Here is a 19,763-nt window from a genome sequence, read left to right as displayed (position 1 = left end):
TTTGTTAGCTACCGATCGAGGCCTCGACGGCATGTGAAAGTCGCAAGAAGGATCGATTTTGTATCTCTGAGGGGCATTCTCTCCTTCACTTCGGGTCCTTCGCAGATGCATTTCTGGGGCCGATTCCGTTCGTCGATGCATGAAGGGTCTAATTATGTGGCGAATTATTTTAAAGAATGCGTGAGACCAGGGAATGCCGAAAACGTCTGAAATCACCTCAGGCCTGAAAGTTTCGCTACTGATTGAACGTTGTTGCTTCAAACGTTGTTTGAGCTAGCATGGTTGCCTAGTGGCTGCTAAGCACGACATCACGGGATCAAATCCGGGCTACGGCGGCCGCATTTCGATGAGGGTGAAACACGAAAACTCCCGTGTACCGTGCATTCTGTGCACGTTAGAGAACCCCAGGTGGTGAACGTTATTCCAGAGTTCCTTACCAGGGCGTGCATCAACATCAGATAGTGAGTGGTTTTGGCACGTACGTGAAACATCACAATTTAATAATTTAAACTTCTTTTCAAGCTATAGCGGCGCAAGTGCACAAAAGCACTTTCAAACGCGTCACGTCACACTGACGCACATGCGCGGGGGTTCGGGCGCGATATTAAAAAAACTTTTTTTATTATTAAAATCAGAAATTTATTTTTTGAGACAGTGGACATCAATTTACGGCATTAGGAAAAAATTCGGCATAAATGGCGACTTGACTAGCCATGCAGAACTTTTTGTTGGGCTAGTTGGTGCATGTCATGGCTAGTTGGTGCAACGTCACCTTGTATTGGAGTTTCGTCATCTTTTACAATCGCTTTATCATCTTTTGCCTGGTTACCATGTGATTTTCGACAACGTGTGAGTTTCGCTGCCATATTTGCGTATATATTGTGTGTTTCTGACAATAAAGTATCAATTGTTAGTATAAGTGCTCGTCCGTGTCCCTCCTTGCGTCATCTGTTTGGCGCTTTAGTACTTCAGTGACTAGTCATAATGGCCAAGACAAATCAGAAAGGCAGCCGGTGGTACAAACATTAAAAAGTCGCAATTTCGCCTCAACGTCGAAACATCGATTGCGATAGCCAATTTTTGACAGCTATACGAAGTAAGGGTAGTAGATTTATCGGCCATATACACGTGTAAATTTTCCCTCACTAACTAAATTAACCAGCTTCTTGTCACGCGCCTACAGGCAAACATGAACATATCTCACTCGTTAACCGCGGACAATCGCTGTCAAAACGCTAGCGTGAGGAAGCGCGTCGGCAGCACAGAGCTCAGTGACCTTCGTGCTGCCTCTAGCTCGCATGCACGCTATACCCTTGTCACACGGGCAAATTTAGTGTCGTTTCGAACCACTGCACTTCGCCGCTAGTGTTATTCGCAGGCTTTCACGCGGGAACACTTAGTGCCACTCGCTGCACAACGCACTCGGCAGCGAATGTGTTCGGCGAACACACTTCGCAGCGTCGAAGTGTGTAGCTTCTGTAGCAGTGCTAAACAGATACGTAAACTGTTATTGAAAACGGATTCGTAGTTATTTTAGACCACCTTCTTTGAGATTGGAAATGCTCTAAGCTAATAAAATGTGCTGTACATAAAAAGAAACTACTGTGCCGTTCTCTATCTCAGGCTGTTTATGTGTAATGGGCGCAAAATTGTTTATGCTTATGTATGCATGTACTAGCCACCTTAACTTTGCAGCCGCCGTCGTCTGTTCCGGGTCTATGGGACGAAAGTAGTGCATTAATGATGACGTCTCCGGAAGGGGCACCAAGGCGCTCTCACGTGGTGTGCCTGGATAACGTACCGCTTCTCGCAGTTTAGGATGGTGACATGTTCGTCGTTGTGGTACAAACGCCGTACAAACGGCCAAACGGCGCGATCTTTCGTTGAGCGCGGGTAAATGTGTAACCCTGTCCTGCTCATCTGGGGCCGAATTCTCAAAGCTTTTCGCTCGTAAGTGATGTTTTTCGTCGGCTAACCTGCCGTGGTTGCTTAGTGGCTATAGTGCTGAGCTGCTGAGCACGAGGTCGCGGGATCGAATCCCGGCAACGGCAGCCGCATTTCGATGGCGGCGAAAGGCGAAAACACCCGAGCAGTTAGTTTTAGGTGCACGTTAAGGAACCCCAGGTGGTCCAAATTTCCGGAGTCCCCCGGCTACGCCGTGCCTCATAATCAGATCGTGGTTTTGGCACGTAAAACCCCATAATATAATTTTATTTTTTTCATTGGATAATTACCTTTGCTAATAATATGTCTTACATCGCTATTGGCTGGCACGAACTCTTTCAGCGTAAGCACATTTTGTGAATTTGGGCCCTGACGAATAAATCGAGCGAACCATGACGGTGTGTCCATTTCATTTTGTGGTTGTTTTCACGCTCTAAGTGTGCGCCTTTAGCATACGCGCTCTTGAATATGCAAGACTGACGCAATTATCTGCATTGTCTGAGCGCATGAAAGGTGAGCGGAATGTCGGAGTGGTCCGTTAGCGATAAACAAGCGCTACCATAACACGCTCCAAATGCTCGCGATGCGTAGTTTGTTCCATCTGCAGCGGAATCTCGCATTTTTCCTCTTCTCGGCTTCGTTTCGATGCTCTCTGGCCCTCTGGCTCGTGATGATCGATAATATTATTGCTGCTCAATGATTTCCTTAATTTGCACTAAACTTTGTTCTAAATTCACTTTATGACTATACTGTTCCGTTATCATGAAAACCACACTTAATACAACGAAGATATGTTGCGCCTACCGATTCAACTATTGCCACTGTCATTAGATACAAAGGACATTTCTCTTCTGCAGCAACGCACTGCCAAAGTCCCACTCAGGGTGCTGAAGTACACTTACTTGAAGTGGCACCAAATTTTCTCGTGTGGCACGGGTAGCGGCGAGTGCGCAGCACACACAAAGCTATCAGCCCTCGGCGCATCTAGACTCTGTCCCCATCGCAGGTCTTCTTCAACATAGGGCCCGCGCGGCCGAGCCCAGCGACGCCATGTGCAGTTTCCGCCGGAGTGAACCTCCGCCCTCGGTGTATCTCGCGCGATTGAAGACGCCGTGCTTCCTCCCCGACTTCCTCCCTTGCCCGTGAGCGATTGAGCCACCATCCTCGGTTCATCCTCGCCCACATTCACTCGCACACACAGCATACGGCGTGCGGCCGCGATGTTGTTGCACTGGGAATTTATACGGAACATCACGGTGATGCCGACGGTGAAAATGCCCCTCGAGTGCCTATACAATTGCGCAATCGCCATTAAAAAGATTGATATTGAGACATCTGTAGCAACTACAGAGAGTAAGTTTGAGCCAGGTATCCTACAAGGCGAATACGAAAATGGAAAACAAACTATATTGTCAGGACTACGTGAGCAGAGAGAATGTACAGAAAACGCCCGAAAATATAGAAGGCAACGCAGGAAGGCTTGATATATCACTTGAGCACTTAATTCTGGCGCCAAGCAAAGGAAATAAATTCATTAAGCTTGAAGTACCATGCATCAAAGGTGATCAGCAAGCTGGGAAGTGGGTGACGGATAATTTGTCGGCCATAATTTTTGCGTGCGTGAGGCACAAGCTATACCGCCTTGCAGTGGGTGTTTTAGGTTTTGTGGTGTGCGTCTCTCAAGGTTTGCCAAAGTACATAGAAGCGGTGTGTTGTGTATTAAAAGCTTAGCTACTCTTCGCGAACATCACCGGGTTTTCGTGATCGTGTGAGCTGCGTAGCTGTCCTGTCACCGAATAAGCCAACCAATCACAGCGGAGAAGGCGCGCGTCACCACCGCTGGGTTGCTTGCGTCACCACCAGATGCCTGGTCTGCGTGGCAGTGGCGGCCGTGCGAGGAAAACAAACAAAAAGAACCAGAAAGCTCGCCCTCGCTTATCCGCGGCTGCACGGTCCTGAGGAAGTAAACACTCCTTGTGGATAGATTCGATTCGAATCGCGTTACGTACGTATGCACATGATGCCTCTGAAATCATGATGCGTCCAAGACGTCCGTCGTTCTCGCTAGTAATCAGTAGCTCCGTTTAATCACAACGGAGGAGGCACATGTAACCGCTGATGGTTTCTTTGCATCACCACTAAATACCTCTTCTCTCCGCGCATCCGTGGCAGAACCGCTTAGCTTAACACGGTCGATCGAGCACCCCTACAGCGAAATGACCTGTATCATGAAGAATTCGTTACGCCCAGGCTCGATTAATATATATTACATATATTTTGAACGCCTCCACAACTAAACCTTCTACAACGAATTTGCCTGTACAACAAGAAACTGTAGGCGTGCCCGACCACTGATTTCTTGGTTTACCACCAACGGTGGTAAAATAAACACTGCCGCCACTGCCTTTCGCAGACGTCATCAAGGTGCGCTCTGCGCTAGCGCTAATGGCAGCACTAACGATGCACTTGAGTGTTCCGGTGTCCTGATGCATTGCATCATGAATTGATAAACTTGTACGCTGCTCGTTGCAGAACATCAGTGGGTGCGAGGGATGACAAATGCGTCGCAGAAGACGACGGCATGATGTCATCGCAACTGACGACAGCTTCAAAGCGAGCTAGGGCGGAAACTACACGACTATCAACAAAGGCAAGAGCGGTGAAGATTCTGTAAATTACCTAAGCATTTAGACGGCAAGGGCGTTGCTCCTGTGTTTTGCAGAGGAGCATGCCCAAGAACAGCTTTACGCCTTAGTACTGGTGCACTTGTGTTGCTCTAAGAACATAAAACCAGAAAAAAAACTGAATATCTCAAATATCGTTATTTTAGAGGTGCGAGATGAGACATATTCGAAAGGTCTGGACTATGGCCGCCAGAACGGTAACTTTGGTGTTTAAAAATAGATATCAGTTTATATAGGACGCGTTCAGTCAGATTAGAATTATATTTGCATGTTTCGCACTAGACAACAGATGCATACTGTAGGAGTTGAGGAGGACGTCGGGATGAAAAACTTGGGAGGTTTATTTACATTATTTACAGTGAGAGTCAATTAACAGTCGTAGAGTCATTACGGGCCAGCAGCAACTCGGACGCTGCGGCCCGTGGCAAGAAGCTCGAAAGAGATGAATCAAGGAATGCTCTAGCAATTGCTCTCCTGCTGCTCCCGGTCTGCGTCTTTTAAGCCCTTCGGTGTCGATAAGACACGTCACGTTCGGGCAATGGGAGAGCCCGCTCAGGTGACGCCATTTTCGGCCAATGGTAGGCGCCCGTGCGATGGAGTCGCACCCGGCGAAGAGAGTCGCTGCTCGTGTGTTTGTCCGAGGGCTTTCTTCTCCCTGCGGTCTTGCCTTGTTGACTTGCGATGCGCCGTCACCCTAGAGGGATGGGGGCGACGCCGCCAAGTTGTCACGGCGCATTACAGCCGTCAGGTTGTCACGGCACATTACAGCCGTCTTGCTTCGGGACCCACTTTACCCGCCACAGTGCCAGGCTGTCTCGCTTTACTTTCGGGAAGAGCCAAGCAGTGAATAGCTCCACCAGCTGCACACGAAGTGGGGTCCGCCAACTTATTTGCACGTGTCGTGCCTCAGGAATGTGGCATCCGTGTTTCTGCGCTCCTTAATTAGCTGTGGTGCGATTCGATGCGGTCTGGGGAACTCGAAGTAGGCTCAGGAAGCGGTCCCGTATCTAACAATACCCAACTAGTGGAACGCACACAGCAGGATGCAATTTAAAAAAGGCAGTATAGGAGATTGGAAATCGTGTGAATATAGGATAAACAATAGCAAGAGCACAAATGACATGTTGTTTCACATATTAATCATGAGAAAAAAAGCAATAGAGTCTTGCAAAAGTAGACGCCAAGATCTTTCACTTCATGAACCCCGGGTCATGGTGCATCACGGAGGTGTACGGAAATTGCACGTGCTCTGTTTTCCGCGTATAACTTAGTACCACCGTTCTGAAGGAATTTAAGAGCCGCTTATTGTCTGCACACAAGTTAGAGAGTTAAAAATGTCGTTATAGGGGTGTCACGGTGCGGTGTTATTCGATTCGCCGAAGCACCGATTAACGGGTGCCAAAAGGTCACAGGAATAGGAACTGGCGAGCGAGACAGTTTTGCCGGCCACTTGGGCAAGCGGCCGCAAGAAGTCGAAAGCGGGTGTAGAGATTATTGCCCTGTTGTTGTTGGCACGACTGTGACAACCCGACGATTTTTTGTAGGCACTCCGGTGTATTCCCTGCCCTGCGCGTGTAGTGAGAAACTTTCTGAGAAGACAGGGCTGCGAATACTCCGAAATATGTGGTGTCTGTATGCAGCCATGTGTCTACGAATTGCTGACAAGGTATGTGTACCGACAGCGCCGTATGGCCGGCTGCCGCCGTTTCTCCTGTGTTTGTGAATGAACAATAGAGGCCCGCAGCGGACTCAAAGGTGTGCGTGTGTGGTGCAAAAGAAGTGCATGACCCCTAAAAGCAGCGGGATTCACCCACTCCCTCGCCCCAAATTAAAAGGTGTGCGGCAAAGGCCTTGGGAGGAGCCGGGATGCAACTGGGGGAACTTCATTGGATCGTAACCAATGCCTGCCGTTCCCCAATACAGGGAACTAGGGAAAGGAGAAGTTATTTAAACGCAGGTTTTACATCGAGCTAAGCAGTCTATAAGCTGAGCCTGCAATCTGCTGAGAAGCGTCGAGGAGCTAGTGCCGTCCAGTATCGGCTGCGCCGCCTTGCCGAGTCAGAACTGCGAGTTACTATAGTTAATGTAAGAGACGACAAACCAACGTCTGCAACGAAGCTCACGGTAGTTCCCCTCAAGTTAGCTCAACCTGCTCGAGGGAAGACGTCAGACCTAGAATCCCGAGAAACCCAGCCCAGCAGTCGTATCGACCACAACGAGATCGGCTTGTCAGCGTTCTTCGGGAAAGCTCTGCCGCCGACGCCACACTTTGTGGACTTGCTGCTGCTCCCCGGCCACGCGTATGCCATCATTTGTTTTCTTTTCAACTCTGTTTAGTTGATCACCGTTAAGTGTGTTTTGTGTAGCGTTAATTTCTATATCCACTGCTAAATGTTCGTTGTATTTCTTTTGTCTTCATAACTGATCTAGATTAAGTGCATTTGTGTTAGCGTTAGCAGGGAATGTAGTACATATTCAAAGACTTTTAGCGCAGCGCAGAGGATAGATGTAGGCCGGTAGTTAGTAACTGCACTTCTAGCACCCAATTTGTGTACGGGCACTACCCGTGCCATCTTCTAAGTGCTATGGAACGTAGTAGAATCTAGGGAACAATTGAAGGTGTGGGTGAGAACAGGGAAAAATATGCTTGCATAAGTCTTAAGCTCTGTGGGAGGAACCCCATCAGTGCCACTAGAAAGGGAAGGTCCGAGGCGCTTCATACATTTGAAAACAAGGTCTTCATTGACTGATAGCGTACGCGCCGTGGCAGGCTCAGAAGCAAGGTTACACGATGTAGATGCGTCTTTAACACCAAATACGGAACATGAAAGACTTGCAAAGGCAACAGCACTGTCCGAGACAACATCTCTATTTTCATCAACAAAACATACATCTTCGGCGCGCTCTTTAGAGAAGTAAAAAGTGCTCACGTAGCTTAAGAAATATTTTGAATTGCGCGTCATGCTGAATCTAACACGTCGAATGTGGCTGTAGTGATCGTTGACATAAAAAACCTGAAGATACAACGACAGATCCTGCAGTCAAATTTGCAAGCATCTTCTTTGTCCGTCTGTCTGGTGGCCTGTTTTTCCCGCTTTTCTGTGTTCCCGGTTTCTGATTTATAGCCGTTTCTAGTTATTTAGAAAACCATTTAGAAAGATCTAACTTGTTGGAGTATTTTTAATAATAATAATAATAATAATAATAATAATAATAATCACTCAATCATGTTTATTTAACGTGCCCAGGAACAGCCCTAAGGTCTGACGTATCAGTCCTGCGGAAATACGCAAGGTGGGTAGAAGTAATTAAGGAAAAATAAGACGTGTTGTTACGTGGATGTCTTAATTTCCCTTTGTTAACCCTAAGGTCTGCGCGCTGGCACAAGCATACATTAAAATCCAAAAACAAAAGCAAGAACACTACAGGGGAATATTGTTTTAGAAAAGCAATGAATAGAAAGCACAATTGTGAAGAGATTAGATACAACAAAGGCGCTATGTACATATAAAATTAGAAAGAGGGCAAGGGCCGTTTAACAATGCATGAAACTATGACACAACGAGGTAAAGCTCGGAGAGGAACGATGACAGCGAGTAATGGAAAACATCTAGATCATGAAAATACGCGTTATAAGGACATTGTATTCTGTGGACGGTTGCGTGTTGTTGGTGACAGGCACGGACATGGAAAGGTCTGTGTCCTCTGGTGACCTTGCACGGAATACGAAGCAGGATACAACTGAGAAACTCCGGACAGGTGAGGATACTGTGAAGGAGCTTGAAGAGAAACTGAAGGTCAGCGCGATTACGTCGGGAGCCAAGTAAGGGCAATGACAACAATGAAGTTGAGAGTATGACGGAAGCCCGTCTGGTCGGGATGATGCATATTTAAATGGAAGAGGTCTGGACACCGACCAAAAAAGGTTTAAAAGAGTTATTTACGTTTCGGCTCCCCCACGGGAGCCTTGTTCACATTCTCGAGTGTCGAGTGTTTGCAAGGAGGTGATGATATAGGCTGAGAAGCTTTTTCAGGAGCTGACCTTATCTGGAAAAGCCATTCCAGACGACCGACACATATTCAAGTTGAGAAAGACAGATAGTGGTGCACAACTTGCGGAGCGGTGTAGGAGACTTCAATGCCCTCGATAGTCTGCAAACAGAGCCAACATAGCGCATACACAGCATAGTAACGCATTTACTGTGAGCAGAAAAGTGTAAGGTTGCGTCATATAGTACTCCAAGATCATTGACCTCACAGACGTCACGCAACGGTACAGAATTCACGGAATAAAAAACAGGAATGCTTGCTGTTTTGTGTGTGAAAGTTATGGCTTTGGTCTTACCTGTATTCAAGGAGATTATTATATTTGCACCATTTAGAAAAGGAATGCAGGTCCGACTGCAAGGTGCGAGAGTCATCAACAATGTGAATTTCCTTTAAAATTTTGATCTCATCTGTATGTAGAAGGAAAGAAGAGTTCCGAATAACTGAATTAACGTGACTAATAAAAAAATGGCTGTGGCTTAGGTAAGGTTAAGCCCAGGATGCGAAGCATACTAGCCTTTATTTTAGTTGTTGAACCACTGTTTAGCCTGGTGAACTGCTGTTGCTTGGCTATATTTGGTTCGGCTAGACGAAGAAACAACTCATGCATTACTTCTTCGCCTTCAAGAGTGGAACGCGACAGCGTTCCCGTCGACCCGCCAAGGGGTGTAAGACAATGGGCTACAGGGCAGCGACTACGCGCCCCGCATTGGACGCGGTGAGCGTCGAGCAAAGCAGCGTTCGGCGCGGCAACGAAATGTGCGCCTGAGCAAGAGACGCACGCCTTAGAAACAGCGCGTTTCTAAGGCAACACCGCATTCACTAGAGGCGCTTTTGTACCGCTTTGAAGCGTTGTACTCGTGGCTCAGTGGTAGCGTCTCCGTCCCACACTCCGGAGACCCTGGTTCGATTCCCACCCAGCCCGTCTTGCAAGAGTTGAGCCAAAGCCACTTCTCCTCTGTCGTGACGTCACGGTGTCACGTGATTTCATGGTCACCGCCGCGCCTGAGGAGCTGGGTTGAGCCCTCGTAATATGCTTCGCATAAAAATTTTTAACAATGAGTGGTCCTGATCTTGATCTTTGAGGGACGGCGCAAGTTGCCATGCAAAAAGACGACGTTTGGCCATTGAAATTAACATAACATAATCTATCAAGAAGATAACGACGCAAGAGGTTGACAAATGACGAGTCAGCATAAAAGTCCGTAAGCTTAATCTGAAGCAGTCAGTGGCATACTACATAAAGGCTTTGCTCAGATCAAAGTAAATGGTGTCAATCATAAACTTGTGATATTTGTGATAGTGGAGCGGCCGGTGACAAATACATGCTTATTCGGAATGAGTGAGTTCATCACAGTAAAAGGCGTTATGTTGTGAAGACAAACTCAAAAAACTTAAACGAGGCACAGGGTAGAAACGTCGAGAGGTAATTCGAGACATTGGTTTAGCAGCCACGCTTAAGTACAGCAAAAACGCGAGAAGTTTTCCACACGTGAGGGAAAGTGCAAGTAGCGAAAGAGTTTTTAAATATAGATCTCAATACTGAAGAAAATATACTGCCATAGGCTTTAAAAATTTAGGAGGTGATGCCACCAGGGCCACAGGATGGGGAAGGCTTCAAGCGCTTTAAGGCATTCGTGGATGAGCTTTTCATCAAACAACACAGCACTAGATGTAGCAACCATCATGTGCTGCTGACCCACTCCAGCATTGCGACCTGCAGCTTGATATAATGGTGAGAAACGGCCCGCGAAACAATCTGCGACTGCTTGGATTTCTACTCCTATAGAGTCATGCAGGCGAAAGCACTCCGCACGTATATTCGAACGCTTCCGGGTGCACTTCCAAAGTTCCGCCAGCCGATCGCCGGGGCTCTTTTAACAAGAATGCAATAAGTGAGTCATGATCCCGATTATCGAGGCGTTTACAGAGAGCCCGAAAAAAAAAAGAGTACTTCTTCTTTTCACTCATTAGGCATAGGAATTCTAGATTTTCGGTGCACGCTATCTTTATGCTTTAGGGCAATTATGAGTTCACACGATAACCAGTGGGGATATAAACTGGGGAATGTATTTGCGCATTCTGCTAAAAACAAGCTCCGTAAACTGATCTATTTGGTCATAGTAGTAGTAGTAGTAGTAGTAGTAGTAGTAGTAGTAGCAGTAGTAGTAGTAGTAGTAGTAGTAGTAGTAGTAGTAGTAGTAGTAGTAGTAGTAGCAATAATAATAATAAGAAGAAAGAGGAGAAAAAGAAGAATGTTGCGTGGTTTTACCCGCTCCGAGAACAAATTTCTCGACAATAACTTTCAAGACTAACTATTGCCCGACGTTCTTTCGTCGCCGCCGGTACATTATTCAAACGCTACTCCTTCTTTTCTTTTTGCATATGGCATACTACGTACGTGAGCTGAGCGTTGCTTCATTCGTGCGCATTGGGCCACAGCTATTCGAAAAAAAAAAAGATCCATTACGAACAATGTGACATCACACACCTAATCGAAAAAAACAAGTTCGATACAACAAAGCTTCTCCGCTGCTCGAGTCCTTCGTCGACAGTTCCAGTAATTTGTCAAGGGGAATCGAAGAAGCCGTTCCATTAGCACGTCATCAGTTGCCAGAAACGTCAGCTCTTAAATCAGTGCTGACGGTGCCTCCAAGGGGACGTCATGCAGTAGACTATATTAAGTGCGCTAATTCAGTTCCTGACGTCTGGGAGCATCCTTTATAGACATATTGAGTGCTGCTTACTTTCCGTCGGTCTATGTAGGCGTTTTACGATCACTGTGCTGCTTTCATCGCTCTACGTCTTTCTACCCAGCCTGCTGTGTACAGAGTATCGAACCAGGACCACCCATGGTTGTCCTCTTAGCCTTTATGTGCTCCGTACTCTTCGCTATCGCAGCGCACTGGCTGCCCGCTGCTGGGTGACGTTTGCAGAACGTCACCTCGAGGGGCGCGGTTTTGCGCTCGCTGCAGCCTCCTCAGTTCTGTTTCTCACGTGTTCTGATAGCCGAAATTCGTCGGGCCACATATCCGCGAGCATTCCGGTGTTTTTTTTTTTTTTGCATCCAGAGGTTTATATGGCTTTTACGGAGAGTTCGCTTCATTTTACAGATTGCGATGAGTCGACTCAAATTAAAGGTTAAAAATTAATTAATTATGTTTTGTTACGTAGTGACGACTTAGCACTTGTCACCTCGTGGTTACCACCACTGATGGCATGCATGCCTCCACAGAAACCGTCATATTGTTTCAAAACGACTATTTTTAAATCTTAAAGTCTTTGTGGAAAGACCCGCTATAACAACTTTGCAGTGGCATGCCAAACGTTTTACTCGGCTACCCTACACGCCTGTCATTAAAATTTCTCTCGCCAGAGCGCACGTATTTTCACTACTGGTCAGTATTACGGTGTCATTGTAAAAGATTCTGGTGATGTGAAAATTACGTACGCGTTGGGTGGGCTACACGGTGTGAATAAAGTGCTATGGCACTATGCGTTCAAGAGACTATTGTTCCAGGCTAGCGAACTGGTACAATGCAGAACCAACGTTCTCAGCTCCCTTGCAATTTCTTGGCCATAAGTAAACTCGAACACATCCAGCCGCTCTGCAGAGAAACAAGGCATCCTCAGCAATGCTGAAGTGATAAGTTTGTAAAGTTGTCTCTGTGATAGCACGGCGCTGTGTTGTGACGTCATCGCAGTCTTGAAAGAAACATGATTCCGTCCTGCGTTATCACGCCTCTCAGGCCTATATATATTCCTGCGTACTGTTGAATAAACATTTCTTCGTTCGTCGTTCATGTCTGGCGTCTGTCATATCAGTCTCTCAATTATTATTGGCCCTCAAGACCCAAAGTAAAAAGAATATCGTACCTTTCTGTTCCCTGCTATGTATATATTTTCACGGTGTCACGAGAGCGACAAAGAAGACGATCACCGACGAGACGAAAGAGACGACGTAGTGGGGCGAGCCTAACGTTGCACCACACTGACTGTAACGGCCATTTCTCCTGAATAGCCCCAAACACAGTCCCGTTTAACCTTCATATCTCTGCCAATTTCACTTTTGGTGGAGGTGCGGGCACACTGCGCAAGATGGAACTCCGCAGCGGGTTTGTGCTCGACCATCCTATCATGCTGACAGACGACCAGGCCTCTATGTCAAGCACGGCGTCAGCGTCTGCGTCGTCAACATCCACGACGCCGCCACCGTCAGACATTTTGAACCATACGCGCGACCCTGGCACCTTCTCTGGCAAAGGCGCCGACAGCGTCGACGTCGAAGAATAGCTTGGCACGTACGAACGCGTCGCTACACACAACCAGTTGGACCCGACGGTGACGCTCGCAAATCTTGCCTTCTACCTCCAGGGACCACCACCCATCTGGTATGACACGCGCGAACAAGGGCTGATAAGTTGCGACTTATGTAATCAAAAACTACGCCACCTCTTTGGCAAGCTACCTGCTCGCAAGTGCGCCGCTGCGAAAGACCTATCCTGTCGGGGTCAGACTGCTACAGAGCCGTACTTTGCGTACATCCTTGATGTCCTAGCTCTTCGCCTCCGCGTCGATTCCAGTATTCCCGAAGCGGACAAAGTGAGGGATGTTTTTAAAGACTGCCCGACGGGTGACGAAATTATCCACGAGTGGCGGCGTTCCGAAACCGCAAAGAGCTGTCGCATCGCTAGACAGTTCGTGTGGCTTCCCCACAGCGCCGCTACGTCGTCGTCCCTGCGGTCATCCCTTCGGTCCCTTCGGTCATCCACTACTGATAGCGTTGTCCGAACCGTGTGCCGCGACATCGAGGCTGCGTCGCCATCTTCTTTCGTACGCCCTTCGGAGGATGCTCAATCGACGATCTCCCTCACACAGGCAGTTGTCCGCAAATAAATCGCAAATGCAGGCATTCAACTCGTGTGCTACATAACCCGCCCTTCTGTTACACCTATAGTGCCTCCCTTCATCGTCGCCTGCCGATGTTTTCACGATATCGAGATCCGGTTAAATGGCGAACGCCTGACGGCTACAAGCGCATATACTTCCGTCGTAGCGGCGTGGGGCATATTTCCCGCTATTACCCTTATCGTTAGCTGTCTGTTTCACGCTCCACGTTGTACTGCCGCCACAGTGAGAATCAAAGCCCGCCACACGACCCGACATAGGATGCCCTTCTGCACCTACCAGAGGCTCGAGCCGTTAGCCGTCGCCACATTATCGTCCGTGACGAGAAGAAAGAGAATCAAGAAATACTGTTCTTGTAACTCAAGAGAGAGAGAGAGAAAGAGAAAGGCAAAGGAACGACAGGGAGGTTAACCAGAGATTATCTCCGGTTGGCTACACTGTACTTGGGGGGGGGGGGGCAAAGGAATGCGATAGGCGGGAGAGAGAAAATGATTTAAAGAATGAAAGAAGCATACAGACTCATACGTACAAACGATACACATAAACTGTTTCTGTGTGTGGGCACCGTCACGCAATCTGCGCAGGCGTTCCTAGTGTTACGCAGTGTCACCGTCCAATCGTGCGTTACAGAGTACACTCAGTGTAAGATAAGCAAGTAACACACCCTAAGCTTTCTTTGCTGTTTTTAAGCTCAAAACAACAAAGAAAGCTTAGGGGGTGTCACTTGTTTATCCTACTGAAATGTAGAAATTATAAATAAATAAAACGGGATGAAGAAAGTGGCGGCAGGTGGTATACGAAGCCGCGTCTTCGCATTACTAGTGTGGTCCTCCTACAGAGCACTTAACCGGACAATTAAAGCGATTTTACGGCAAAGCTGCATGCCTCTACCCGCCAATGCATTTGTCGTGTCCGTGGGCAAAAACTCAACCAATCAGCGGGAGTCACGCGCCGCCTGAGCCGCTTGGTTCCTTGCAGAATCAGAAGATGGCGCTCGCATCCACGCATTCACGGCAGCGGGGGTGCCGGCCGCGCAGTGGAAAGGAAAAAAAAGCAAGCTTGCCTTCTAGCAGCGGTTCCGTCTGTGCGTGGGAAAGAAAAAAAAAGGAACCAGAAAGCTCGCATTGGCGCATAGCGCTCGTCGCAAGCATTTCCCGGTAAACATTACGGTTGCATAAGCTGCAGTTGCCGGGAAGCGGCCACTGTAGCATACGAAGCAGGCAGTGACGCAGCTGTACTTTCGTATGTAAAATAAGAACCCGCCTAGCAACTGATTTGGGTTATGACAGTGCTATGGTAACGCAATGTACAGTGAGGGTTCCTGAAGAACGGAGTGAACACGACGCGCAGTGAAAGTGCGGTTAACACCATTTCTGTTGTCTCTGGTCCACTCTTTTGTAGGTGCACGAAGTATAGTGGCGCAAGCCAAGTCGCAGAGCTTTCAGACGTCTTAGGCTAATAGTTAGGTAAAGGGCGTGTGAATGCCGCCATGTGAATAATTTCAAGCTACGTCGCGATGGGTGATCGTTATAGGTTTCATTTACAGCTTCCCTGTCCAACCACCTTCACAGCTTGCATTGGAAACCAATTTTTTTGGTGGACCCAGGTCTGATGCCTTCGAGCCTGGGTCGTCAGAGACCGCCAGAGCGCCTAAAACATAGTCGCTGGCCTGAGATATAGCGAGGCATCGCACTAAGATGAATAATATAAGCAAAACCACACCGTCGTCTGTTTTTATTGCCGAGGCTTGCTTGTTGCTCAAGAGATGAGGTTAAATGAGACGAGAAACAGGTTTATTCTACATATTTACAACTCGCAACTGGCTCAATGGATATTGGAACACATTATATGTCGGTACACTTTACACGTGAGCACATTACATGATAGCACACTACATGTCTTAGCACGCACCGTACAGAGCACTCAAGATCTCCGCTTTTGAGCCCTCGTTTTCCCTAGGTCACTAGACAAGGGAATTTCGCGGCCTTATCCCGGCCAATCAGAATGGTCGAACTGTTTGCAGGACTCCGCCCGCTGGAATACTCGGCTTGTCAGCGGGTCCATAACCCAGGCGTCCATTCGTAACAGGCCTGCAAAGCCATATCCTTTAGTCTGTGAAAGGGCGGTGGAGCTAAGCCCAAAGACAGGGCTCACTTTCACTTTAGTTCAAAGTCCTGATTTGAATTAGTAAAGCGCGTCAGGCGTAATGAAAGCCGTTTTTTTTTTCTCGATCTTGTCGACCTCTATTTCCTAATATCTACTTTCTAGGTCCATCGGCAAGAAATAGCTGGCATGCCTGGGACTGTCGGGAGAATCGTCGATACGCGGTAATGAGTATACGTCTTTCTTTGTCACCCTGTCAATCTTGCGGCAGTCAGCACAACAGCGCGAACCATCGTCTTTCTTTTAACACAGCATTACTGGCTCTGTCCAAGGGGCTTTTGATGGCTGGTAACAGCATCCTCGAGCATTTTCTTTCCTTGCTCTTGGATCGCTTCACGTTCATTCGACTCTACACGCGACGGGTTTTATTGACTTGGTCTGGGTGTCTTTTCCGTGGTTATTCGATTCTTTCTCAGTGGTGTCTGACTGACCCTCGAGGTCAATGAGAAGCAATCCTTAAATTGTGGAAGTACATCCACAAGTTTATTACAAGTACGTTGCAAGTTTATTACCGCGGGAGAGGCAGCGAGCTCCTCCGCTGGTAATAAACTTGCACTCACGTCAACGGCAGCTGGTAACACCGAATCGTATTGCCGTCCCTCTTATGCTACAAAGCATTCGCGGAATTTTGCAAGTTCGACGAAGTAAGCAATGGCTGGGCCTTTTGCATGCGCCGTCGTTCCTTTCCAAAGTTTTTTAGTGGTTCTGCTTGCCCGTGCATAACACTGACGAGACGTCTAGCTATAGCAACATGTTGAGGGAGAAAAAGCAGTGTCATGATTTTGCAAATATTCAGCAAAATTTGGCACATCAGGGCGTGAGGCCGGCACCGACATGACTGCACCACTTACACACGTACATTTTCATCTGCTAACACAGGTTGTCTATTACACCGCCATGCGTCTACCTCATCAAAATTGCAGCACAGGCGCTGAGCCTCACACATCGGAGACTCCAGTATTCAGGGCAAAAAAGGGGAAACCAGGATGACTACTACTGTCGCCCGTGTTGTGTTTGTGTTTTCTTCCGCTTCCCCGTCTTTATTTGCGGTCAATATAATGTGCAGTAAACACCAACTAGGCCAAACTGAAGTTCTTCTGACTACTGTTACGATGCGTGCCCAGCTATCTTGTTTGGGGAGTGCCGACCGTGGTCAGCGAACCCTGGGTGGACGAAGGCCATGTCTACAGTGTACAAAAGGCGGACTCGATCAGTACAGCATGGGGGCGTGAAGTAGGCACCAACGTGACTGCGCCACTCACGAATTTTGTTCTGCTAATGCAGATTGGTGACTATTCAAGCGAAGCTTCCACCTTTTGATATACTTATTTTGCCGGTTCCGCCCCGAGGGTTAAGTGCAGATTCAAAGTACCGTGCTGTATGTTATCATGCGACACGTCGCTTTGTTTTGCTCCGCAGATATGCATTCTATTTTTTTTCTTTTATTTCTGTGCGGTAAGGCGGGGCCCCTTCCGTTATATTTTTGATATTTACAAATTACCTTCACGACACCATTGCTTCTTACGTCATACTGTTTGCTTAAGATTTAGGGAAATTACAAGCGTTGCTGATACCTTCATTTTACAAAATCATTTAGCTGAAATAGAAAACTAGTTGTAGAGAATCACGTATCCACATAAACGCACAAAAAACTGTCCACGTGCGCTTCCCGAAGAAGCATACGCCAGCGGTAGTATATAATCTATCCAGTTATTCCTTGCAGATTGTTTCCGAGTATAAGTACTTAGAGATATTTTTCACATCATTTACGTGTTGGCCCACGCAAGTCAATTTCATTGTAGCAAAGGCATGCCAAGTGCCAGGATGCTGATGGTGTGACACGAAGCTATTTCCCCACTAGGCCCGTAATCCTCTGAAGAAAAGCTATGTCAGACAAATTTTAGATACGGGGTGCATCATATGGGACGCTCCTGAGGGTACCGACTGACTTAGCTTGTTTTCGAGCTTCTCTCCTAACCTCCAAGTAGCGGCCCCGCATGTTAGCAAGGGTAGAATGCAAAAATTGTACGCTTTTTTTCAAACGACAGTCGTCAGCTCAAAGGCAGTATTTGGTCACTCCGGCCGTACGCACACCAACCCATATTTATTCTCCTGTCGATTTCCTTCTTCATGTTCCGGGTCTCCTGTGAGTAAGTGACCTAAATAAACGCACTCCTTTTCGTACGCTACAGGCTGACTAGCAATCCTTATTTCTCGTTGACCAAGGAATGAAACCATCAAACTAAACGCGTACACAGAGACAAGAAGTGCTCAGGACGATGCTGGAGTGTTAACTGACTTTATTATTTACGGAAACCCGTAAGGTTTCCGTAACCAAATGCATGTGCAAGCACAAGACACCATACAAAGGTACGAGCTCGCCCATCACATAGGCTTAGTGAAGTCTTGTTCCCTTTCCAGGCTGTTGAACATCATCTTAGTCTTCGGCATATTAATCTTCAGCCCCGTTCTTACACTTTCTCGGTTAAGGTCCTCAATCATTGGTTCCAATTATTCCCCATTGTCGCTTAATGGGATAATATCACCCACAAACCGATGGTTGCTGAGATATTCGCTGTTGATCCTCACTTCTAAACCTTTCCATTCTTATAGCTTGAATGCTTCTTCCAAGCACGCAGTGAATAGCACTGTAGAGACGGTGTCTCCTTGTTTGAGCCTTGCTTGATAGGTAAATTTCTATTTATCATGAAGCGAACTAAATTTCCTGCGGAATCTCTGTAGATATTTCCCAAAATGTACAGCTATGCCTACCGTACTTCTTGATTATGCAATGCATTTATGACTGCTGGTATTTCTGCTGAATCAAATGCCTTTTCATATTCTATGAAAGCTACATAGAGAGGTTGATTACACTTCACAGATTTCTCTCTTACATGATTGATAACACAGATGTGATCCATTTTATATTATCCCTTCCTGTAGCCAGCCTTTTCTCTGGGTTGATTGCAGTCATGTGTTGCCCTGAATAAATTGGAAATTATCTAATTGAATATTTTGTACAGCACTGAAATATCAAACATATATGTACCAGTAAATAATTATGTCAGCATAGCAATACTGGTTGAGATATCATGACACTATACTTTCTGATCTGACGTACTTGCCTTTATAAAGCACTGTGTACGCAAAGCGGGCGAAAGAGAGCGAGATAAAAGATATGAGAAAAGCAGGCAGGTTAACCGGACGATAGATATGCAGTTAGCTACCCTGCATTTGGGAAGGGGTAAGAGGAGACAGAAAGATCTTAAAAAAGTGCACACACATGAAAAGAGGGGGAAAAGCCAAAGAAAGAAATGGAAGTGCACACAGACAAAGGAACGCAGAATTGTCGAAATCGTTCAAGCAGGTCGCTTGACCGGAGAAACCTCAGTCACTCTTTCAACGCCTTCTGGTGTGAAGGTCGCCTCAGCCGGCACTCCAAGATTGCTCAGAAAGCGGCCGGTCATCAAGTCGGGCTAGCGCCGTCACGAGAGAACGTCTCTGAGCTAGAAATTAACGATCTGCAAACGAGGGTTCACCACGAAATATATTCTTCATTTTTCATTCAATGATTACCACGCTTAGCACGAAGGCTCTATAGCAGGGGAGAATCAACTTTTTTCTGTCTCATCTATATCTGGGTATACACGTGGTCTTCTAATGCACAATATGAACGCGATTAGAATCGGTATGGTAAGTAACGTTGATAGCAGATATTTCGGTTACACCAATGTACGCGTATATAAGGTCTGCTTGCCGCAATGTGGGAGTATTTATAGCGCGGTGAGTTCAAATAGTAAGGACGTAAGGATTGGTAAATGGTTCAGCTATCTTTTCACAAGCAATGAAAGCAGCAATGCACATGAATATTATGCAGCACAGTTGTTTAATGTATTAATAACTAAATGCGAAAAGCAAATGAGACCATGCGATAGAGCAGGCGCCAAGATTACCTGCCCATTGTGCCTCATGTCTCTTCCACTTCTCGATGTAAAACTTCCTAAAACAATATCCGAG

At 46.9% G+C, this 19,763-nt stretch overlaps 1 protein-coding gene across 3 annotated transcripts in view; it reads right to left on the bottom strand.

Moving 5' to 3' along the window:
- LOC135899233 (potassium voltage-gated channel subfamily KQT member 1-like) overlaps nt 1-19,763 on the bottom strand; it is a 307,969-nt gene that overhangs the window by 140,731 nt on the left and 147,475 nt on the right. The gene's annotated exons all lie outside the window — the stretch shown is intronic.

The sequence above is a fragment of the Dermacentor albipictus genome, chromosome 5 (genome assembly GCF_038994185.2).
Source record: "Dermacentor albipictus isolate Rhodes 1998 colony chromosome 5, USDA_Dalb.pri_finalv2, whole genome shotgun sequence".
In the NCBI taxonomy this organism is placed as follows: Eukaryota; Metazoa; Arthropoda; class Arachnida; order Ixodida; family Ixodidae; genus Dermacentor; species Dermacentor albipictus.
Note: the sequence above shows the minus strand (reverse complement) of the source record. Positions and strands in the feature narration are given on the sequence as shown.